Source organism: Camelus bactrianus, chromosome 15 (assembly GCF_048773025.1).
Source record: "Camelus bactrianus isolate YW-2024 breed Bactrian camel chromosome 15, ASM4877302v1, whole genome shotgun sequence".
In the NCBI taxonomy this organism is placed as follows: Eukaryota; Metazoa; Chordata; class Mammalia; order Artiodactyla; family Camelidae; genus Camelus; species Camelus bactrianus.
In genome coordinates, this window is record NC_133553.1 from 68,487,919 (window position 1) to 68,513,082 (window position 25,164).

The 25,164-nt window shown below is 45.0% G+C and overlaps 1 pseudogene; it reads right to left on the reverse strand.

Annotated features, from left to right (window-relative positions):
• Positions 1-2,286: 2,286 nt before the first annotated feature.
• On the reverse strand, positions 2,287-10,518 carry LOC105067785 (PHD finger protein 12 pseudogene; annotated as a pseudogene).
• Between the last annotated feature and the right edge of the window lie 14,646 nt (positions 10,519-25,164).

A 25,164-nucleotide genomic window follows, 5' to 3' on the forward strand; every position in this document is an offset into this window, starting at 1 on the left:
AAGCATGCATTCTACCACTGAGCTATACCCTCCCCCAAGCAGTTACTTTTAAATGGAATAAAATTGTGACTTTTTTCCAAGGAAAATACTACATGGCTGTTTTTTAATTTTAATTTTTTTGTAATAGTATCTTGTGCCTGACTAAAATCATACACCAGTCATGACAGGTTTGAAGGCTTCCGGCTTTCCAGGTCAGTTGCAGTATCAGGCGGGCTACAGTAGGTGTCGCTATTTCCCAGAGACCCACGTATTCCTAATGAAGTCCGCGCCAAGCAGTGCCCAATTCTAAATCAATTATCTGTCTGCCAGATACACTTTAACTTCTAACCTTGAGTATTATGTACTTGTAATTTTCCTCCTTCTTGTTATTTGAATCCATGACTCAATCTTGATAAGAGAAATTACTGCGGTAAAACACACTCCTTATTCCTTTCTGTAGATGGAACTTTCACACAGCCGTCCTATCTTCACAGTGACCTTTTGACGTGCTTCAGGCAGGTGTTATATACTCCACTGTACAGATAAGGAAAGCCAAGTTAGCCGGAAAACCCAAGTCATTAACAGTTAATCGGTCCGGCTTTCTTTCCCCTCCATTGTCTAGTTCTAGACACTAGCAGCACATATACAGCAAAATAACATTATTTGTGCTTTAAATGTATCCGTATGGGGGGAGAGTATATCTCAAGTGACAGAGCGCATGCCCAGCAAGCACGTGGTCCTGCGTTCAACCCCCAGTACCTCCTCAAAAACAAAGAAACCTAATTACCTCCGCCTACACCAAAATAAATTAATTAAATAATACAATAAGAAATAAACTTTTAAAAAAGTATCAGTATATAACTATCAACGATAAAAATACATTTGGATTCGTTTCTGAGAATAGTCATCCAGATGATGAGAACTGACCCATGCTGCTTCAGTGTGGTTGTGCAAAAGCTGCTGATGGATACGCCACAAAGAGGAGCCCTCTCAAATTTGGGCAAGGTGGGCAGCCCTCAGAAGTCTGGGAGTTCTTTGCAAACACCTAGGCGGCCTTGGGGAGCATGCTGAATGTGACCCATGTTTGGGGAAGACTCGGGGCTTTGTTATAAGCATCCATTATTGTGCTCTATGGTAATATCAGATACACAGGGCTGTTGGCTTCCTCCTGCTGAGGGCTCACATTTTTCCAACCCTTACATGTGATCATTCTTGGGCTGTAACTCCCTGATGCCTGCCTTATAGCACTGCTTTCCCCTTTCCTAGTTTGCTTTTCTCAAATGATATGGAGTCAGAAATCAAATAACCAAGCTAGGCAGAAATGAGTATAGAGTTAACTAAGTTCAAAGCAAATCTATTTGAAGGCATTTGTATTTGTATGTTACTTCCTGGTTCAGACTGATAGGGAGCTGATTCTGGGGAGATGAGGATTGATTATGGCAATCTTTTAAAAAGAATTCCCAAGATACTCAGCACCAGTGTGATGTTAGTCTATTGAGTTACCCTGGGTCTTGATCACTCACTACTCCATTGATATAGCAGTTTGAAGGGATTGCTTCTGGCTTGAGGATGGTCAGCTTTATAGAGCTGACCTGAAAACCCTCGGATGGTGTGATGGGTTCTGGACCAGGAGGGAAGCTGGTGGGGTGCAGGGTGAGTATGAGGCAGAAGAGGCTCCAGGGGAGCGGCTTCTAGGTTATGACTCAACTGAAATAGGAAGATAGCAAATCACGTCCTCTTGCTTGCAGGCATTGAGACCAAGCAGAGGCCTTCTTATAATGTTCAGTGTGCAGAGTGAAAAGTCGGAAACTGGACCAGATGCCCCACATAGCCGGGCAATGGCAGCAAGTACAGGGCTTGAGGCTATTGGACTTGGCATGCTCTCTGACCATGACCTTCAGCCCAGAAGTAGGGCAAAGAAGCTTGGCATATGGAGGCCTGACATTGCCAGAGTGATTTCCAAAGCCACCTACTGAGGAAGCAAGACTTCTGCTGATGCCTGCAAGGAAGAGCCTTCTCAGCTTCAGCCAAGGTGGGCAGCCTTAGAGGCTTGGGAATCCTTTGCAAACAGCTAGGATGGGCCTAGGACTATGCACAGGTGATGACGCCGTGGAATCTGGCCCAGATCAGGCCTTTCTGGAACCCATGGACCTGGGGCTCTCCTTCAGAGCAGAAGGGACCAGGCAGAGCAGACCAATCTAGCTTTTCAGGGAGGTGAGGGTGAGCTGGGAAGCGGCCTTGAATCACAAACTTAAACCACTTTAGACGAAAAGCCACTCACCCTAATAATCCAGGAATGAATTTGCATGCACACCCAATGTGCGTGTGCTTGGGGGTAAAAAAGGTTTATTGGTTTTTTTAATTATATAAATATGCTTATTATAAAGCATTCACTAAGTAAAGTATTTTATAAAAAAAATTTTTTTGGAAGTCTTTGTTTTTTCATATGCAGAATACAGGAAAGTTTCCGTAAAGTCTAAAACATTACAATTACTATGGACATTGGTACTAGTTCCAGGGGTGGGAGAGCAGGAGGGGAATCAGGGGTGAGAGGAAGAGGAGAGGAGTGGCAGGAGAACAAAAAAACGAGACAAAACAGGTTTACAACAAAAACATTTTTGCTACAATAGACAATTTGAAGAACATGTAGTACATGTAGTACAGTTTTTAAAAACATTGAAAAAAACGTCATCACTAGATGTATTTACACAAAATCCAAATACATTTTCCTTATTTGAAATAAAATAGATGCACAGCCAAAAAAAAATTCAGTTCTCATTTGTCCATAATACACAGTAGCTCCCTGTACTGCAACCGCAGCAGAAAGGGAGAATCACCTGGAGGGGGGGAGCCATGGGCAGCGACCTTCATATTAAATAAAACAATGGTACTGTATAGATTTTGCTGTATGAAAACTGTAGCTTTTTCTTTTAATATAAAACTATTGTTACTGCACAAACTAGAACAAGTTACTGATTCTTTTACAACGGCGGGCAAAGGGGAGGGAGCAGGAGGTGGGTGGGGAACGGTTTTGTGTCCAAGAAGTGTCCAGACCATTGGCCTTCCCCTCCCTGCCCACGCTGTTCCTCAGCTCGATCTGCTGCTTTCCCATAAGATGTTGGGTACAAATATATGTGCAAATGCCCCCTAGAACCTGAGGAAAGAAAAAGGATTTTTAAAAAACAGTCAAAAGGTTTTACTTCATGCAATGATTGTAGCTGAAGGGTTTCTGGTGGAGTATAGAGAAACCCAGGCTTGGTTTGTGTACATTTTTGCATTGCAGGAGTCTTGGGTTGGGTGGACAGGTGTGTGATGGGGTAGCCGCCAGTCCGAGGGAACGGAGTTGGAGCGCAGCACAGGGCCCTGGTGGGGCTTGACAGAGCGCTTCTCAGCCAAGACCCCAACCTGCAGCAGGCCAGCCTCCCTTTTGGGCTGTGTGGTTGCAAACTCAGTGATGCTGAAAACAAAAGTGCAGGCACCCCAGCTTGATGTAGCTGCCGTGGTGCAGCAAAGCCCTGCCTTCCCAGCCAGCCCCACTGCCCCCAGTCAAGCTCGGGCTGCTGGCTTTGCAGTTGCAGGGGCCCAGCTGCAGCCCCGGGCCTGAGAGCTCATCATGGCTGCCTCCTCACTTGGCTCTTCATCCTGTTTCTGGTGCTGGCAGCGCCTGATGACACTCTGCACTTTGGCAACAATACTGCTTGGGGGGGGTTGGTGGGGTCTTCTCAGAGAAGTCACATGAATACAGCACACTGTCCACCATCGTCCCGCGCTCACTGTAGTTTAACAGCTCATAATGTTTGGCACTCTCATCGTAGAGTATGCAGGTGCGTTTCCCGGACACGTAGTTTGTAAGGCACACGTCCACGTCAGCTCCTGTAACGACGTAGAGGGTTTGATACCACACGTTCACAGCTCCTCCCAACCCTAAGAGGATAGAACACAGCTCGGGCCTGGACCTCCTTCCTCTGCGCTTCTGTGTGGTGCCCTCCAGAAACAGTGGATATGCCACGACACTGCCTGGTGAAGCTTGGACCCGGGAGAGAAAAAGCTGATGTATTCTCTGCAAGGCCATAAACTTGATCAGCTTCTAGTCCAGCATATTTATCTCGATTTCTCCACTGACATCCATAAATAGTCCAAGTGAGTTGGTGAAGTCCACCATGGCAGTAGAGTCGGCTGCGAAAAAGGGCACGCAGTTTAAGCGCTTCCTATGGATAACGTGCCGCGCTGACCTTGCCAGCTGATGGCGCTGGTGAGCAGAATCACTGGTTGGCTCCTGTAGCCAAGTTACCATCTCCCGCAGCTTGGTGGGGAGTGAGCACCCGGGTGGCATTTGGGGGTGAGCCTAGTGGCCTTGAATCTGTCAACAGAGGTCCTATCTGTGATTGGACAGTCTTTCTTTGCAAAGTGCTGGTGTTCTCAATGCTGGCACAAGAGTTGGGAACGAAAGGGGGCAGGCTTGGGACAGGAACCAAACTCCTCTGGGGACGAGACCTGGGGCAATGATGTCGACCGTGTGGTTCTGAAGCCCTCCAGCCGCTGGTGGCATGAGGGGCCGAGGCCAGCCTTGCCAGTGGGAAAAACCTGGAAGGGGGGGGTGTTGGCGCCTGAAAGTCGCCGGGTGTCCGTGGAATCAGTGGGGCTGCTAGCTGCTATAGAGGTGTGGGGCCGTTGGCTTTCCCCTATGTTCACTGGCCCGTTGGCAGTCCCACAGGGGGCTTTCTTGAATTTTTCTGCACAAGAACAGCAGCTGATGTCCTCTAGGGTTGGGCGTGGAGAGCAGCTCAGGGAGTTCCCGCTGCCAACCCGAGGGGTAGGGCCCGCGGTAGAGAAAAGGTGTAGGTGCCTTGTCAGCGGTTTGCAGGGAGTTGGTGACTGACTTGTCAGTAACAATATTAGTTCTCTGCCTGTCCAGAGTCCCAATGCGAAGGCATCTGCTTAGCAGATAAATGTTTCAACGTGCTGCACTGGAGCGGAACACCACCACAGAGCCAGTCTTGCTGCTCTGCCTGGTGGCTAAGTGATTAGAATTCAAAAGGTGCGTCTGTGATTCCTCAGGCATCCCACTGTGGATCAGCTCCCCATCCCGAATGGCGGCGGGTGCAATGAGGGGTGGAAACTGGTACTGAGATTTTATAGCATCAGGAACCTTCAAGCTTCTTTTGACCGACTGGAGCACGCGGCGGTTAGCAGAGTGCCTGTGGATTCGGCTCAGGAAGTCCACTTTTACAACGTGCTGCGAAATGGTGTCCTTGGAACAGTCAAACACCTGGCACTGATTGCTCTGCGTCAGTTCTTCCAGTTGAGCACATGTTCGATGTCATTTGGACACATCCACCTGCCCAGGGGCATGGCAGCGAGCGGCGGCTCGAGGCAGTTCATGTGGAACAGGAGGAAACAGTCACTGGATGAGAGAGGCCATGCGGCAACTTCTGTTACAGGTGAAGCGGACTTTGGTAGGGGGAGTGAGCCCATTATGATCTAACTCACGCTGTGTCTTAGTATTTTCCCCTGTGGATTCCTCCTTTCTTCTTGTCTTGCTAGAACCTGGTAGTGCAGTGGTGCAAATCAGTTCACGGGGCAACTGAAACTGAGTGGGATTCTGCCCCATGGCAGCAGCAGTCAGCAGCTCAAAGGACCGCCTTAGCTGGGGCTGCACATAGTCCGGCTCTGCTGCCGCTGGTTCCTCATCCACGTCATTCTGCTCAGAGGTGGGGGTCTCTGTACTGGCGTTGGATATGGGCATGCCAGGCCGGCTGGCTCTCCTCTCCAAGATCCGGGCATGGGCAATGGCCTTGAATTCAGTTTTGTTAGCTGATGTGTCTAACGAGTCAGTGTTACTGCAGGAACATGTAGTCCAGTTTTCCAGATTTGTCCATCAGTCCATTCACATGGCCGAGCTCCTTTTTCTGCTCTCGTTTCTTTCTGCAAACAGTGCATCGGTAACACACATCCACTCCCAAGGAGGCAACATCTCTTCAACCAGTGGAGAATCACAGCTCTGAAGGTGGAAGGTGGTAGGGCAGTGGTCACAGCACAGGAAATCCCCACCTTCTCTGCAGCCGTCCAGCTGTTGTGGTTGGCAGCCCCGCTGCTTCCCCAGAGCTCCTTCTCAAGCTTCTGACTTAACTTTCCTCCCGCGGGAGAGAAGCCACCAGAGCTTAACTTTGTCCCATCAGCCCCCGCAACGTGTCCAAGTCATACACGATCGTCAAGGTCTCCGTTTTCTCCCACCTTCACTCACCTCCCGGATGGGCGCTCTCTGCTTCTGTTGCAAAAAAGTGTGTTACAACTCAGTTGTCACAGCAATCTGGATCTGGGTAAAAAACCAAGCAGCACTCTAAAACTTAAAAAACTCAGGCTTATTACACCAGCGGACTCACAGCAGCTAACACTCCGAACTCTGGACTCTGCAGGTTTACACAGGCCTTTATAGGCTCCCAGTTTTACACTTTGCAACATCATATGCAAATAAAGTATAACAGAAGTTGACCAACCAGAAACAAGCTTTGTAGGAATAGACCAATCAGGAGTGAGAGAAATAACCAATCAGGAGTGAGGGGAATGGACCAATCAGGAGTGAGAGAAATAACCAATCAGGAGAGAGCTCCATGCAAATGAAGTACTACAAATGTACCAATCAGAAGTTAGGGATGTGGACCAATCAGAAGTGAGAGTAATAACCAATCAGGAGTGAAGGAAATAACCAATCAGGAGTGGAGGAAATAACCAATCAGAAGTTAGCTCAGGGAACCAATAGTATTTTTGGGGTAAGTAAGCCGTTTCAGAGACAAAAAGTGAGATAGAGGCTCTGGGCCAGGGAACTGGTTGGTGCTGGCAGGAGAGTAGAGGCCCTGCTTAGGGGTCCTGCCCGTCTTTTTATGGGGCTTCCCACCTCACTCCGACCCCCTAAAACCCTGGGAGGAGAGGGGAAACGGAGGGAGGGGGCGCTCATGACCCCAGTCCCTTTTCTTTTTTCCCAACACTGGTCCCAACTTCCTCGCCCTGGCTCCCGCCCACCCCTCCAGCCCCCAGTCCCAGGGACAGCAGCGTCCTCCCCACGGGCGTGAGCAGGGAGCGGCACCTCAGCCTAGGCAGGCGGCTGGCTGCACGGTGGGTCCCGGCTCCGGGGGTCAGGCCTCGGCGGGCCTAGTACCACAGGCTAACGGCGGGGCTGGTGACCTGTGGTCCTGCCGGCAAGGCTGGCGGGCGCTGCCATCCCGGGGTTGGGGGGATCGGAGCCGGGTGAGAGGTTAGGTGAGGTTGTGGTACGTGAGGTGACTGCCTAAATGTTCTTCTCTAAATAAATAGAAAGTAAGAATCACCTGGAACCCCACAGACCAGAGATGCAATCTCTAAATATATTTTGGTGAATTTCCTTTCAGCATTTTCTTTACATAATATATATTCAATATGTATATTCAGCATAAGTATATAAATATATATTTAAATAGATTCATATTATTTTGAAGCCTATTTCTTCCACTTAATACTCTTATCTTGGACCCTTACCCACAATAATCCATGTAGTTCTATACTATTATCTTTGTTAGCTGCTTAAAATTCTGTTGCCTGATATTTCTTATTTTAATAAGTCCTCTGTATGATATTCACATCATATCATCCGAGGATAATGATTTATTTGTTTCTTTCTTCTTTTTCTTATTTCAACACACTGGCTAGAACTTCTGGAACAAGCCCAGAAACAGCTCATTCTTGACCTGAACTTGATTTTAATAGCAGTGCCTTTAAGATTTCACCATTGTTTTTCATGCTTCTTGTTGGTTTCTAATACATTTATAGCAGGAAAGGAGTCTTATATATCTCAAACGATTATAACAGGGTTTTATATTTTTCTCTAAGAGAATCAGGATGGATGCTGAATCGGGTCAAACACCTTTCTAGCATCCATTCAGATGACGGGACAGGTTTTCCCCGTTAGCCCGCTGACGTCCTGTTGCTGAGCTGGACTCGGTTTCTTGGGGTGAATCTCGTGTTGGTGATTTTGCGACCTGGGAAGGGGAAGTTGCTGATCTTGGAAACGTCACAGAAAAGGCAGCATGCTTCAAGCCCTATGCAAAACCTGCTCTTTTCATGGACCACTTGTGTGTTAGAATGAATTGGGAAGCATCCAGCCTTTTAGTGATGGATAACCAGACGGAAAAACTCTGACTCCGATAAACAGAATTTAAGTAACTTCGTAATGATCTATTCTTATGTTAAAATATCCTCCGCAAGGACAGTTGGGGTTGGAACTCTGCGTGTTTGTGTGTGTGTGTGTGGGGGGGGGGAGTGGTTGTTGCATACATTTTTGTTGTGCACATTTTTTTTTTTTTAATTTTGGCAGGGTGGGGAGGTAATTAGGTTTGTCTATTTTTAGAGGAGATGCTGGGGATTGACCCCAGGACCTCATGCATGCTTGCGTTCTACCACTTGAGCTACACCCTCCTTGATACAGTTCCTTCTTGCTACTCAGGCTTTCCCATAGCTGTGCACATCCCTCAGCACTTAGATTTTCTAGGACACAACGGAGGCAAGGAAGATGATGATCATTACACATTCAGCACATCCTAGAGCCAAGCACTGTGCTAGGTGCTCTGAGTGTATTATTTCTAACCCTTCTTTCAACCACACCAGGAGCTCTTTTGTGCCTTTTTCATTGACAAGGAACCCAGAGCTCAGTTTGCTCAAGGCCCCTAGCTGGGGAGAGGTAGAGGCAGGATTTGAAGCCAAATGTGTCTGCTACACAGCCATGCCCTGTTAACCTCGCCTGCGCCCAGCTTTGACAGCATCTCGTTCTACCCCCAGCAATGAACTGGGAAAGGCTGACCGGTGGGGAATATGTCATGATGGTTAAAAACAGTACCCTCCAGCTTCTGGATTATTCTTTTAAATAACAGCTCTGTGCTGTTAGCTCTATTTTTATGTTGAATCAGGTCAAATGAACAAATGCTTATGCACCGTCTACCATGTGGAAGGCAAGAAGCTAACTGCTGTAGGAAATAACGAAGTATAAAGCAAGACTCACACCTGGACAAATTGAAGTCCTTTCTTGCAAAACAATGTGAAGGTGACTGGTTAACCTTAAAAATAACTGCTCTACCAGATAATGTTGCCAAACTGACTTCCCAGGGGTGGGACTGTGTATGTTACAAAATATATACAATCAGACTGCTTTCTGCTCATTTTGTGGGCCCTCATACCACACACCGATGTAAATTCCAGACCTGTAAGCTTATTAAAAATCTAAATCAAGTCATGGAAAAACCAGCAAGATTAGAGTGTTTGTTTCTATTGTGAAGGAATAACTTCATAAGAATTGAAGCTACAGAAAGAAATGAGAAAGACGGAGAGATAACTGTGGATAATTTCAAAAGGAATTTAAGTAAATTAGAATACAATGAAATGATATGGGTCAATATGATGGATTATATAAAAATGTATAAAAGACAATTCAAAGTTTTACAATGAACAAGCATTACTTTTAAAATAAAAATAATGGTTACAGTAACTTAAACCCTGGTTTAATATTCAAGGGCGGAGGGTGTAGCTCAGTGGTAGAGTGCATGCCTAGCATGCAGAGTCCTGGCTTCAATCCCCAGTACCTCCATTAAATAAATAAATCTAATTGCCTCCCCAACAAAAAAGAAAAAAAAAAAAAAAAACTCAGCAACAACAAAAAATAAATAAAAGCTTATTCAAATGTATAGGAAACAATACCTCAACTTTAAATATTGGCAACAAACATAAACAGATCATCTGCCTGATTATTCAGTCAGCTCCATGGCTGGAGATAGGTAAAAATCAAGAAAGAAAGAAAAAAAATTAGTGAAAAACTGTCAAACATAATCATGTCCTTTAACCTAGTTTCCCCCTCCTGTGAATTTATCCTGAGGAAAAATTTCTAAGGATGGGGAATCCCAAAGTACAAGGAGCTCCCCCATAATAGGGAAGTGCTTAACTAAATCATAGTGTATCTATGCAATGGGGCGTAATTTAGTCATTAAAATGATCATTCTGAAGACACTGAGGCCACAGGCTTACAGAGTAATGTTCAACGAAAACAGCAGAAATTTACATACACAGCTATCCTCTTCTGGAAAAAGTAAGTTCTTATGATCAGGGCCTGGAAGTCAACATGGAGAGATGAAAAGAGCTGTGTTTGGACGAAGGATAAAATTAGTATTTTAAAAAATTTAAACATTTAAAGTTTCCAGGCAAAAATGATTTTTAACAAACACACAAACAAACAAACCCCAAGAAAATTGTGGGGCTGGGCTCTCTGAGCATCTCGGTGGGTTATACCAACACTGTCTACACCAGCATTGGGCCCTTAGCCAGATGGGACAGTGGAGCCACCTCCTCCGTAGCTGGGCCCAGACCCATCCCTGGAGCTGGTGCCTTGTGTTCTTAGAGCCCCACCCCACCGCACGCTGCACCCTGCTCCGTCAGCCTGCAGCCTGGCCACTCTCCCCACCTCTCGTGTAGGCCCCCAGACACAGCACACTCCCTGTCCAGCTTCTGCTCCCTCATTACCATAACCCCTTTTAAAAAAGCAGATTAAAAATAAAATTGAAGTCTAGTCAGTTTACAGTGGTGTGTCAATTTCTGGTGTACAGCATAATAGTTCAGTCATATATATACATACATGTATTTGTTTTCATATTCTTTTTTATTATAGGTTACTAGAAGATATTGAATATAGTTCCCTGTGCTGTACAGTAGAAACTTGTGGTTTTTCTATTTTATATATAGTAGTTAGTATCTGGAAATCTGGAACTCCCAATTTATCCCTTCCCACCCTCTTCCCCACTGGTAACTGTAAGTTTGTTTTCTATGTCCATTAAGTCTGTTTCTGTTTTGTAAATAAGTTCATTTGTCTTTTTTTTTTTTTTTTAAGATTTCACATATAAGTTATATAACATGGTATTTTTCTTTCTCCTTCTAGCTTACTTCACTTACAGTGGTGATCTCCAGGTCCATCCATATTGCTGCAAATTGCATTGTTTTATTCTTTTTTTTTAAATCACTGAATAGTATTCCATTGTATAAATATACCACAACTTCTTTATCCAGTCATCTGTTGATTAAAATGTCCCTACTGTTATTTCCGTTTCAGGTGATTAGAGAATCCAGCCAAGCAAGTCAATGCCCATTGGCACCAGCACCAGTATTACTAGGTTTTACTGCATTTGGTCAAATCTTCATAAGCTCAGTTTTGTTTTCTTCCAGAATTATGGACTCCTGGAGTTGGAAGGAATTTAAAGCCTGGAGCTTGAATGTGCTCAGTACCCAAGATCTCACACTCTTCTAAGGTAGCCAAGTGTACCTTTGAGTCACTCTGACTTCCAAAGGGTCTTCTGTAGATTTAGCTGAAATCTGTCTTCTCCAGTTTTCCCAGTCATTGGTCTGAACCTGACCCCTTGGGGTCTATGTGGATTATCTCCAGTTCTTTTCCCGGTTGACCACTATGGCTCAGTTTACCACTATAATCCATCTGAGTCACCTCTGTGACTCAGGCACCTCTAGTGTCTTCAACTATTTTCCATATAATGTAGTTTCAGGAACTATTCCCCTAAACCCACATGCTGAGTTTGCAATGTTTCAGGGGACCTCCAAGTGAAGGTGTTGCAGTGGCTGCTGGATGGACAATCTGACATTCTGGAGAAAGGATTAAGCTAATGGAGATATATTTGGCAATCATTAGCTTGTGTAGGAGCTGACTGAAGCTTTGAGAGTAGATAAGGTCACCAGGGAGGCTGCGAGGGGAGGAGAGAATGGATTATTTGAGGAGGTGTTAGAGCAGGCAGATAGCTAGATATGAACAGAGAAAGTGGGGCACAGGCCCAGTGCAGGAAACCATGCATCATGTAAGCGCTAGGGGTCCTTGGGTGGAGAAAGGGAAGCAGGAACCTCTGGGCTGATAAGTGATCACACCTTCGGAGGCCAACAAAGAAAGGTGGGAAAAGGTGGGAATCGCCAGTGTCCAAATGTAACCTTTTGTTCATTATGCCCTCATTTCAATCAAATTAGCCTTGCAGATCAGAAGTACCCATCATGCACCAACGCCATGACACTTCCGATCCAGACTAAGTAAGGACAAAAATCCCTCCCCCCTTAGGGAAGGTGGAGTTAGAATGAAAATCAGGGACTATGACCCCAGACCCTTCCCTCCCCAGTGAATATTCTGCCCATTAATTTTTACACACTATGTAACCAACTTGCCAAAGAAACTCAGGGCAGCTGCTCACCTGAGTCTGCCCACCCTCCCCTTGAGAGTGTACTATCCATCCCTTAATAAGTCCTCACTTTACTTTCTTAACCCCCGTGTCTTGTCTCTGAATTCTTTCTGGGATGGGACAAGAACCTGGAACACCGGTTACATTGACTGGCAACAAATGGATAGACCAAGAGGGAAGAACACATGAAGGACATGGAGAAGGACTGGTTGGAGAGACAGGGGAATGAGCAGGGAGAGTGTTACTATAGAAATCAGGGAGGAGAAAGTTTAAAGGAAGGGTAGTAGTGATGTCCAGTGTAGCAGAAGCCCAGGCTTTTGGTAGTTAGTGGAAACATCAGCTTCTTAGGAGAACTAAGAGTGGGAGCTGGAGAAAAGAAAGTTGAGGATGGGAAGGGAGAAAGTAGAGTCAGTGAGTGGAGACGACTTTTTGAGATGCTATCCTGGGAGGGGAAGTGGAGACTTAAGGAAGGAGGAGTCTAGAGAGATCTATTTGTCTTTAGAGTAGGAGAGACCTGAGCTTGTTTCAGTGCTATGGGAAGGGGCCAGGAGAAAGACAGAGGCGAAAGATGCATGGGGAGTATGGAGAGAGAGGATGGCTGACGGAGGAGCGGTCCTGAGGAAGAGTGTGAGGGCGTTAAAAGACGTGAGGAGGGGTTCTTCTTGAACAGGAGTGGGCACTTCTTTCCCAGAGATGGAGGAAAGGCAACGTGGATGGGTTTCAAAGCAGAGAAATCTGAATGTAGGGGAAGAGAGTGGAGAGCAGGATGCCCAGTTTCCCTTTGACAAGTAGGTGTGGTCATCTACTGATGACCAAGGGAACCAATGGCAGAGTAGGGGTCTGAGAGTAATTACCAAGGTTCAGAATAGATTGCCCTGCTCCTAAGAAGACGATATGCCTCCTGCCTGACTCTGAGTGGCACCGCAGCTCCTGCTGACCCTCCAGCCCATCCACAAGATTGGGTCTCTGTGGATCCCGCTTTTGGCTTGAATGGGACCCCAGTTTATCGCCTTCAACCTCAATGGTGAGTTGCTGTTTAAATCCTTGGTGTCCAGACTCTTCTCTTGGAAGAGAAAGAACTTGGGGAGGAGACAGGGACTCTTCCAAGAGTGTTAAATTATTCACTCTGCAAGGAACCCTCTGAGGTATGCACTGCTATTATCTCCACGAGGAAACTGAGGCACAGAAAAGGTAAGCAACTGGCTTAAGGTCACTCAGTGGGGAAACAGACGGGCAGAGTTAGGATTAGAATCTCAGGTAGCAGGTTCCAGAGCCCAAGCTCTTAAGTTTCTTAGAGAGAGTAAAGGTAACTCACCAAGCAAAGGAGAGAGGGACTCTGAAGAGACAGCCAGGGTCTGAGTGGTTCTGAGTCCCTGGTTCTAGACCTTGAGATCCAGGCTTTCCTGGTTGCTGCTTTCTTGAGATTTAATTCTTCAGCGATGCTTTTGATGCTGTGAGAGACCCCAGTGCCATTCAAATAAAAGGTGGAACTGGAGAGATTCGGCTGGAGGGGCTGAGCTGTTCCTGGGAAGCTGCAGCTTTGCGTAGCCCTGATGTCTGGGGAATCCCTGATGCACAGGGAATGGCATGGTCCCAGGGGACTGTGTAGGGTTCCTGCTGTCTTGCTTGTGGGAGGAGATGGAGCTGTTAAGGTTACCGGTCCCTACTGAGCACAGGAGTGTCAGCTGCATTTGTTTCCTCTGTCCTTGACTTGCCTTTTCTGGGACTCCCCCATCTCCATCCCTCTGGGGTCCTGGCAGGTTCACCCACAGCCTATCTGAGCTGGGACAGTCTGGGTATGAGTTCCTCCTGGCTTCGCCTCCCTCCCTTTTCCAGCCTGGGACCCACTGGCAATTGTCTCAGCTACATTCTCATCAACATCCCGCCACTTCCTCTCTCTGTGCACCTGTCAGGCCATCTCCCAACCCTGAGGTCCCCTTACTGTTTGTTTTCTCTGCTGGAGTTCAGCTGGAGAAAATTCCACAACCGGGCTGCCTGGTTCCAGAGCAAATTAACGATTTCCAACTTCAGCTGGATTCTCCATGTTGCTAAAAAATCTTTTTACTCCTCCATTAGTTGGTACTTTTCAGATACCTCATGCCAACAGCTCTGAGCCCTGGCCATGCTCCTTGAGCCCCCCTCCCCTCATTCTCTGTAATCTCCATCCTCATAGCGGGGGCCAGGGGTCAGCTGCATATTGACTGAGTAGTTAGTGAGGGAGGTGTGTGTTATGCCCAGGATATGAGAAGAAAGGAAAGGAGAAGGTATTTAAATCACCCTATGAATATGGTGTCTGTGCTTCAGATCAGAGATATGCAAAGTCACTGAAAACAGACAAACTGAATCCCAGGCCCGGATAATGGTTTTAATATAGCTGAAAAGAATGTGTCCATTTACAAGCCCTTGGTTAGCCATGGAAGCCCAGGGAACAGGGAGTCCCAGAGGCAATCTCTAGGGTTAACCATTTCAGTCCTTGCACAATTGCAGTTGTGTTTCCTATCAAAAACTTGCCCCACTTTAGTTCTCCAGGTAGTAGCTGGCTTGTAGCTTGTCCATGGCATCCCCAAGATCCGGTCTCGTGTTGGGAAAGCCTGGGCAGTGCCGGGCTGGCCAGGATCTGAACATCGTACGGAAGAAGCACAAGGGTCATCCTGGAAGCCTGGATTCCGTCAAGGCAGGAGAGCTGAGCTGTGATGAACTACAGTGGGCTGGGTTCAAGTCCTGGCCTCACCACTTCCTAGCTGGGGACCAGGCAAGTTTTTTACCTTCCAGAAGATTCAGATCCTCATCTGTAAGATGGTTCATTTTAACAATATCAACCTAGGGGACAGGAGTGTTAATTAAAGGAAAATATATAGTTATGGGTGCATAGTGGCAACTCAATTAAGTACTGGTGGTTATTCTTTATCATAGGATTTCCTGAGCTAGAAAGAAATGAAATTTATTTGAGAGCCTAAAGAAATTCTCCTGAAATTCATAAAGAACAACACATAAAATGCTCACTGAAAAGCTGAAAATGAAAAAGATCATCCTGCCGTTTATGCTGACGGCTGCTTTACTTCATAGTCTTCCACGTTATCCATCCTTTGATTCATCTGTTAGTTCAACACATATTTACTGAATGTTCACTCTGTGTCAGGCACTGTTTTAAATGTGGGTGAAAAATCAGTTGAACAAAGCAGGTGAAAATCCCTTTCTGGCAAGAATATACAATGGAGAAAAGACAGTCTTTTCAGCAAGTGGTGTTGAGAAAACTGGACAGCGGCACAGAAATCAGTGAAATTAGAACACTCCCCCACACCATACACACAAATAAACTCAAAATGGCTCAAAGACTTACATATGAGATAAGACATCTTAAATCGCCTAGAAGAAAACATAGGCAAAACATTCTCTGACACCAATCTTAGCAATGTTCTCCTAGGGCAGTCTACCCAGGCAAAAGAAATAAGAGCAAAAATAAACAAATGGGACCTAATTAAACTTAAAACATTTTTGCACAGCAAAGGAAACCATGAGCAAAACAAAACGACAACCTACAGAATGGGAGAAAATATTTGCAAATGATCCAACTGACAAAGGCTTAATTTCCAGAATATACAAACAGCTCATATAACTTAATAATAATAATAAAAAAAAGCAAACAACCCAATCCAAAAATGGGCAGAAGACTTAAACAAGCAATTCTTCAATGAAGACATACAAATGGGCTATAGACACATGAAAAAATGCTCAATATCACTAATTATCAGAGAAATGCAAATCAACACTATAATGAGATATCACCCTACACCAGTCAGAATGGCCATCATTCAAAAGTCCACAAATGATAAATACTGGAGAGGCTGTGGAGAAAAGGGAACCCTCCTATACTGTTGGTGGAAATGTAGTTTGGTGCAGTCACTATGGAAAACAGTATGGAGATTCCTCAAAAAGCTAAAAATAAACTTACAATATGATCCAGTAGTCCCACTGGCCATATATCTGGAGGGAACCCTAATTCGAAGATACATGCACTCCAATGTTCACAGCAGCACTATTTACAATAACCAAGACATGGAAGCCACCTAAATGTCCATCAACAGATGACTGGATAAAGAAGTGGTGGTGTATTTATACAATGGAATACTCAGCCTTAAAAAAGACTAAAATAATGCCATTTGCAGCAACACAGATGGACCTGGAGATCGTCATTCTAAGTAAAATAAGCCAGAAAGAGAAAGAAAAATATCGTATGATATCACTTATATGTGGAATCCTATTTGCAAAGCAGAAACAAACACTCAGACATAGAGAACAAACTTGTGGTTACCAGTGTGGGAAGTGGGTGGGAGGGGATAAATTGGGAGTTAGAGATTTGCAGATACTAACTGATACATATAGAAAAGATAAATAACAAGTTCATGCTGTACAGCACAGGGAACTATATTCAATATCTTGCAGTAACTTATGGTGAAAAAGAATATGAAAATGAAAAAAAAGTATGTTCATGTATGACTGAAGCATTGTGCTGTGCACCAGAAATTGACACAACATTGTAAACTGACTGTACTTCAACAACAACAACAAAATATATATATACAAAAATATGAAAATGAATTTATGTATATACATGCATGACTGGGACATTGTGCTGTACACCAGAAACTGACACATTGTAATTGACTGTACTTCAATAAAAAAAATTTTTTTTTAAACCCCTGTCTTTCTGGGGCTAAACTTCTTCCAATGGGGTGTGGATATTAAATAAAATAAGTAAGTTATATTCCAGATTGGAATGGAGGGGTGATTTGTTTGGAGTTTAAATGGGGTGATCAGGGAAGGCACATACCATCATATTCTGAGCTGGGGGAAGATACAGAAATATCTTAAAATAGAGCTCTGTCCCTCCAGATGTGCACAATCTGGTTAAGGAGACGAGGCAGCGTTCACATGTCAATGGGTGATGAAACTAGCAAGGCATTATGTAAATGGCTAAAGAAGACAAGCAGTGTTCTAGGAGGTCAGAACAGCTGAAGAGCAGGAGGGATGCAGCCCAAGGACTTGCTGGCAAGAGTGGTCGGGAAAACCTCATGAAGGAAGTGGATTTAGCTGGGAAATAGAGAAGCAAGTTTTTCTTTCACTCCCTCAACCCTCACATTAGCTGCTGGGAAGCAGCTTGTGTTGCAATGGGCTGAAATAAAGTGCTAATCTTGGCCTTTTCCAGGAAGACGCTGTGATGAGAAGACATTGTAACAGGACAAGAAAACCATCAGAGTGGCTTCAGTGGACCTCCCACTCGGCTGGTCAGAATGGGCCGGAGGGAGAAGACAGCTTTCAGGTCAAGGCCAGGCTTTGAACTCAGTGGGACTCAAACCTCTCTGTCTTGAAGTGAGTCCAAATCTTTGCAGCATGAAAATCGAAGGGGGCCAGGGCTGCCCTGGGTTAATCATCAGAAGCCGCCAGCGGAAGGGTCCTTCTGCATCTCTCTCCTAAGTCTCCGAGCCCGCACCTGTCCACTGTAGCTGTGGCCAGGTCCCACTTACGGGTTTGTGTTAGGGGGGCCCCAGCAAGCACAGATACAAGCCTTGGGGTGGTAGGCGGGTGCAAAATGAGGCTCGACAAGCGTGAGTTCCTGGTACCCATTTTAGATTGGCTTGCCAGGGGAGAAAGGGGGAAGGATGTGTGAGTCAGGAGAGAGATCGGTTCTCTAGGCCTAAAGGAGCATCAAATCTCCAAGGAGTCAAATGCATTAAATTCTCCCCTGCTTGGTGAGGCGGGCTTTAATGAAGTAGTCGGGGGGAAGACCAAATCAAACGCTTGGAAAACCGGGGCCTTAGATGAGCCATCAGAGTGGACTGAGGATGGAGGGAGAGAGAATTCCCCATTCTTCATGTAGAATTGCCATTGGGAGTCTTTTAACCTTTATTTTTTCATGGCTGTTTGCCCTTCACCTTGAACTGGTATCTAGTACAATTCATCTGCTGAGCGGCCCTTGAGAAATGTTGTGGTTTAAAACTTAGGCTTGGAAGAAAGGCAGGCCTGAGTTGTCATCCTCGCTCCCTTGATTACAGCTCTGTGCCCTTGAGCAAGACCCTCCATCTCTCTGAGACTCAGTTTCCTCATCTGGAAAATGGGTACCTTGATAGCACAAACTTCATGGGAACATTGTAAGGGTCAAATTAGATAATGCAAGTAGAGTATAACACCTGGCCTGTGGAAAATGCTCAGCAAATGTTAGTTACATTTATTATTATTATTATTATTCCCATTAAGAATGAGGAAAAATGATTATTAAGGAGAAATATTATACAATGAGCTGATGTAAGAGAATAAAAACTAACCCATCCACCAATGTGGCAACTCCAGCAATGCTCCCAACGAGCAGAGCCGTAATTGACTTTACAATGGTCACTGGGTTTGTTCCATCCCAACCTTACTCCTTCTCCAAACCCAGCCCCTTGAGGTCCCCGCTTTGCCCCAGTTCTCTCCATTTCCTCCCAACACTGCAGATGTCCTTGTTCCTCTATCATTTTGGTTCTTAAATTAGCTTTGTCCAAATTATGACCATTTTCTCTTCATAACCACTCATCCTGGCCGAGCAACGCTGGCAAAATGTGTAGATGACTTTGCTTTGATGGTCAGAATGAAAGGAGAAGTACATTCATTCAGTTCCACATTTAACCACAAGAGATTTTTTTTTTTTTAAGGAAAGTAATATAGCAATTAGGTACCATTTTCTCTTTAGCAAAGACCAGAAAAGAATGACTATATACCTTGAGTAGGTGAGAAATAGAAATTGACATGATCGTTCGGGAGAGTAATGTGGCAATGTGTGCCAGAAGTATTAACTTTTCCCCATACTCCTCATTTTAGCAATTCCACTCTTAGGAATTTAATTGAAATGAGAGCAAAGATTTACAAGCATGTTCATCCCAGCAATGGCTTAGTGAACAAAATGCAAACGATCATGAGTAGGGGACTGGCTAAGTTGAGAAATCCTTATACAGTGTCACTCTATAGTCATTATGGATAACGTTGTATAAATCTATTCGTGGACAATGAAAGATGTTTGTCTCATTACCATATTAAAAAGCAGATTAGAAAGCACTGTGTACAGTGTTATAGTGACTACATCTTTCTAAAACTTCAAAAGATGTGTATCAATTTGTGCACTAGTATCTTTGGGTTTGAAAATTATAGATTTTCTGTTTCCTTTTTGCTTCTTTCTATTTTCTGATTCTTCTATGTTTTCTATACTTGCTGAATGAGCGTGGATTAGTCATGTGATTGTAAGCCAGTAATCTGCATAAAAATTACTGGCAACATATTTTAGGCTTTGGGGATTCAAAAGTGAGGAAGAGAACTTACATTTGTTGAAAATTTTAAACATGCAAGGCACTGGACTGAGGCCTTTGCATAATTTATTTCATTTAATTTTCATCATAATTGCATGAGATATTATGGTCTCAGTGTACAGATAAGGAAACTGAGGTTCAGAGAAGATTAGAAACTAGCCCAGGGGCATACATTTTTGGGGATTTGAAACAGGCTTGATTCCAAAGCAAATATTTAAAAATTTTCATGACGTCACAGGAGCTTGCATTCTGGGAGGGGCTTAGAATCCAAATACCCCAAAACTTTGGGTATAGGAAGACCCAGATCAGTGGCACCAGAGTGACAGAACAGAGAACTGTGGAGATGCAGAGGGGACCCCTTCTGGCTGCCGTAAACAAGGAGGGAGAGCTGGTGTGGTCTTGATGTCAGATTTCAGTAATCAGCAACTGGGGCATTTCCAGAAGGCCAAAGCATGTGGGTGCACTGGCAGGGAGGGGCAGGTGGTAGCAGATGGGGAGACTGGTGGAGACATGGGGAGGCCCCCGGCCTGAGCAGTACTGGTCTGGGATTTCCTGGATGAGGTCTGCTGACTCATATTTCATGGTTGATCCCTTTGCACCTCATTTATTTTCTAACAGGGCAACTTTAATCTCATTGATTTTCACTCCTGGGTTTGTCTATTTGCTTGAAATCTCTTCATTTCCTTTCAGTTAGCCTTTATGCCCCATTGAGCACTTTGAGGGTTTCCACTTTGCACTCATCAAAGAGCCAAATGAGGAGGAAGACATCCTGTCTGCAGGTACCAGGGAGAGGTTCCTAGAAGGCAGTGACCAGGCACGGTCCCCGGTGTGTCACTCCCTCTCTTCTACCACCGGGAAGCCCTCATGACACTGGAAGCACGAGACAGGAGAAAAAGGAGAGAAGCAGAGGGCAGAGGTAGAGACTGGGGAGAAAACTGAACAAACAAGGGATGGGGCCGGACTGTGGGGGCAGAATCCTAGGCTCAGCCTCGCAGGGCAAACATGGCATCTCACCTTCTCCAGGACCTGGCATTTGACCAACTAGAGATTCTTTTGGGTTATATTTTGAAATATGTCTTTGAAAAAAAGAAATGCAATTCATGACCCGACTGGAAAAAAAGTTGTTACAAACGATTTGAACCAAATTTGAATCCTGACTATATTTTTTATAACAGTTTGTTATCAATGTTAAGTTTTCTGACTGAAAAAACTATATCGTGGCTACGTAAGGGAATGTCCTTGTTCTTAGACTTGCTTCAGTCGTGGGGAATAAGCAGCCTTACACCCAGCACTTCCCAGGACCGTCCCAAATGGCACAGCCTGAGAGGATCAAACTGCCCCAAGTAAATGTATCCCAGAACTGAGCTTACAAATATTTATAAGAACACAAAAATATCTAACAATTAACAAGATAAAACTTACGATGTCTAGTATCCAACCCAAAATTACCAGGTACATAAATAAACAGAAAAAGATGACCCATGTAAAAAAAACCGTAGCCCCATCCCTGTCTGCACAGGCCAAGAGAACCTAAACTTTTACCCCCATCTGACTGCAGTGAGGAACCCCATCCCTTCCCTGCAGGGTTGGTGTCCCCCATAGTGAACCCCATGGTGTCTGTGAAGGCTACGTGGGGAGCTGGAACCCTCATCACCCCCAGCCCCGACGGTGACAAGATGCCCCTCCCGCACTGGGATGTCCGTGGAGGCCAAGTGTGGAGCATGGACTGGCACCCCGCCCGTCAGCAGTGAGGCAGCGACCCTCTTTCCCTGATGGCACGCTGTCAGAAGTGGCCTGCTAAAACACAAAATTTAAATAAGATCTAGAGCCTTATAAATCCCCAAATGCCCAGGACATAATGGAAAATCACTCAGCATGTCAAGAGACTAGGGAGATTTCAACTTGAATGAGACGTGACAATCAGCAGATGCCAACGCTGAGGTGACACAGATTTTAGAGAAGCTGTTATAAAAGTGCTTCCATGAGCAGTTAGAAACGTGCTTAAGACTAATGAAAAACAGACTGTCTCAGCAAGGAAACAGAAGGTATGAAAGAGAATCAAATGGAAAATTAGGACTGAAATTTATTTATTTGTTTGTTTGTTTGTTTGTTTGTTTGCAGGGGGAGGTAACTAGGTTTATTTATTTAAAAAAAATAAAGAGGAGGTACTGGGGATTGAACCCAGGACTTTGTGCATGCTAAGCATGTGCTCTGCCACTTGAGCTATACCCTCCCCTCAAATAGATAGATTTTGGTTCAATAGAATAAAAATAATTCCAAGAAGGATTAAAAGTGGGAGGAACCACTGTTGCATTTCCTGCACTGCATGTGTTTGAGAGAGGATGCCGAACTGTCGCTGGAGAGGTAGGATTTATGAGTTGTATACAGAACTTAACTTTTAGGTCCCTTCAGGAAGTGGCTTCTGGGGGGTCTCTGAACCTCCTTCTCATCCATAGCACATCCCCTGTCTCCTCCTTCCTGCTTGTCCTCCCTCCTGGATACTTACCTCAGGAAACCCTTCTCTGTCTCCTTGCTCCAAGGCCTCCTCCCTGGGGATGCAGGCTCCCTCTCTCAAAAGTCCTTGGTCCCCCAGTCAGCCTGTCTCTGAGTGTTACCCTTGGACCTCCCGCAGTGGAAGTGTTCCTGTTGCCTCTAACTTCTGGGCTGTGTACCAGACCTGAGAAATCAGCACCTTTGCCTTTTAACAAGGTCTCGCGGTGTCCCTCTGCTGCTGGGAGTTGGGAATTATTGTTCTGTAGCCTCTCAAGTTGCTCAGAAAATCCTTTCAGAATCTCCACCTACTTTCCCTCCTTCTTTAGTTGTCGTTGCTTCTCCTCAAGTGCCACATCGGTGTAGAGCTGTTTGGCTTCCTACGTGTCTTCCATGAGCTTGGAATTCTAAACAACCTTTGAAAAGTTAAAAAAAAAAATATATTGGGAACAGAAGCCATGAATGGTCTGGGGCCACCTGTGCAGTTACAGCTTAAATTACTGGAACTGTTGAGTATTTGGAAATCAAATCCCAGACACAAACTGGCTGTGCCATCAGTCATAAAAAGGATCTGGTGCTGGGGGGTTCTGATGGGTGGGGACAAATAAGGACAAGGGAACAGAACAGGGAGGCTCAGGACTGCATGAACCAAACAGAAATGTTTGGTGAGCACTCAAGGGACAGCTGCTCCCTGTGAGCTGGGCAAGGACTGGCTGAGGGACAGACAAGGTCTTGGCTGCCAGATGTCATTGAAGCCACTCGCTGGAGGTGGGGGTGCAGTTCACTGGGAAGGCAAGTGGCCGTCTGTCACCTGAAGGGCTTTGCTGATCTCTGACACTGGATAGGCCCCCTCGCCCTGGTGCCAGGAACTCAGGGCCAGCAGTGCCAGGCACAGTCAGGGAAGGAGCCAAAGAAGATGACTCTGGTATAAACCCTGGCTGATGGGGGTGGAAAATAAATCAAAGAGAAAGAATCAAGATGGTTGGGCTGGGAAGTGTGCACTCACTCACCCCATCTCTGTGCTCTAAGTTAGTCTGTCAGCCTGCTTCTCTATCAGGAAGTTGAGGATGAATAAAGTGCATAGGATGTTAGGGTCACTGCAGAACGTGAAAGGAGCTCATGTGTGTAACATGCTGAGTTTCGTGCCTGCTCATAGTTGTCATTTGATAAGCAATAGTTGTTATTATTACTAATCAGGAAAGAGAGCGCTTCAATGATATATTTAGCCCCAAATTATCGAATCTATCCTTAATTTCTTTCCCTATAGTTTGGGATGGCCCCGTTATCAAGGGTCTAAAGAAATGTCATCTTGTTTCCTGACTCCTTTCAGTGAAAAGTCTTTCTTCTATGACTTTCTCTTCCACGGAAAGGAAATTGAAAGAACTTTGAGAGAACTGACATGTTAGATGCAGTCTTGAGCTTCACAGAGCTCACGGTCAGGGAAGAAAGAGGAAGAAATAAGTAATTTCAACTCTGGGGGGGGGGTGTCATTTCAGAAGGGGGAGTGTGGAGCTCAGGCTTAACGCAATGGTGGTTCTTGAGATGCCGCCGCCCCCAGTGGCTCAATCTGCTGTCTCTGTCCATCCTCCACTCAGAGCAACACTGAATAGGCCAATCCATTAAGAAGTCATGAAGAAAAGTTTTGTTATGAAGAAGAAAAGGCTCTAAGTGCAGTTTCCTTGAAATTTGGCAGGCTGGTTTTAGGAAGTTGATATAACATAAAAAATTGTAGTCACGGTATAGAAATCTGGCGAAGGGTTGTAAAAGAAAATGTGTACTCGTCACAATTAAGAGAATCACAAGGCAGCCTTGATATAGTAAAAAGAGCCCTGGTCTTGGGGAGAGAAGGGCTGGGTGTGCATTTTTGGGGGGGGGGCATGCATTTTTGTCCACTTGCTGGATGACATCAGGCAAATCACTAAACCGCTCCGAGCTTTAGTTTATTCATCTGTAAAATGGGGATACGGACATCTATCTCCCAAGGCAATGGAAGGATTACATACAATTGTACTCAAGACAGCTGTAAAATGATGAACAAACAGAAGAAATTGTTTGCCTGGGAGTTTAAAGACCAGAATCTTCCAAACAACAGAATGCTGAATATAGCAAAGTCTAGTTCAGGTTTAAAAGACTAACATTTGAGTACTTACTGTATCTAAGCCTAGTAGATATATTTCATTTAATTCTCATAAATAATCTGTGAGATAGATGCTCTTATCATCTCTGTTTTATAGACGATAAACCCAAGGCACAGAGAAGTGAAATAACTCATGCCATATCCCCCAAATTAGCAAGTGTCAAGGCCTGAACACACACACGGGTTCTTTAAGCTCAGATCACATCCTCTTTCTTCGTAGACTACTCTGTACGCACTCACGTGCGTTATCTCACTTAAAATGCACAACAATCCAATGAGGACTGTATTATCATTTCCATTTAGTCAGCAAGGATGGTAAGGCACAGAATAAGTAACCTCAAGGCCACAAAGTTAAAAAGTTTGAGTCAGGATTAAAACTAAGCAGCCTGACCTCAGAGTCAGTATCCTTAGCCATCACTCTAATATTAGGAACTATTCTAAAATTATTTTAAAAATAATCATTCACTTTCTAAATTATGGTATTGCAATGCCTCATGAAGGAGTCGCCATGGGAAAGAATACAGGGCAAAGAGGTGACCCCCTGTGTGAGTGACCCAGATGATGACCACTGGTGTGTCCTCGGGGCCACTCTCAGCAATATAGGTGGGGGAGAGTCGGCTGCGATGGAAATCACAGTGACGTCACAGAGGATCACTTCCACGCATTGGTGGTGAATACCTGTTTTAAAGCACTGAACTGCATCTGTGCAAATATATAGCATCAATCCCCTTCCTTTTTTTTTTTTTTTTTGAGGGGAGGTAATTACATTTGTTTGTTTGTTTGTTTATTTATAGGGGAAGTACTAGGGATTGAACCCAGGACCTCGTGTGTTGTAAGCATGCGCTCTTCCACTTGAGCTGTATTCTCCACCATCAATCCCCTTCCAAATCCACAAAATGCAGAAACAAACCAAAGGGAAACCGCCAGAGGATGTGTGGAGCCTAGATCAAGTCTTTCATCAACTGTTGTGCTCTTAGGAATT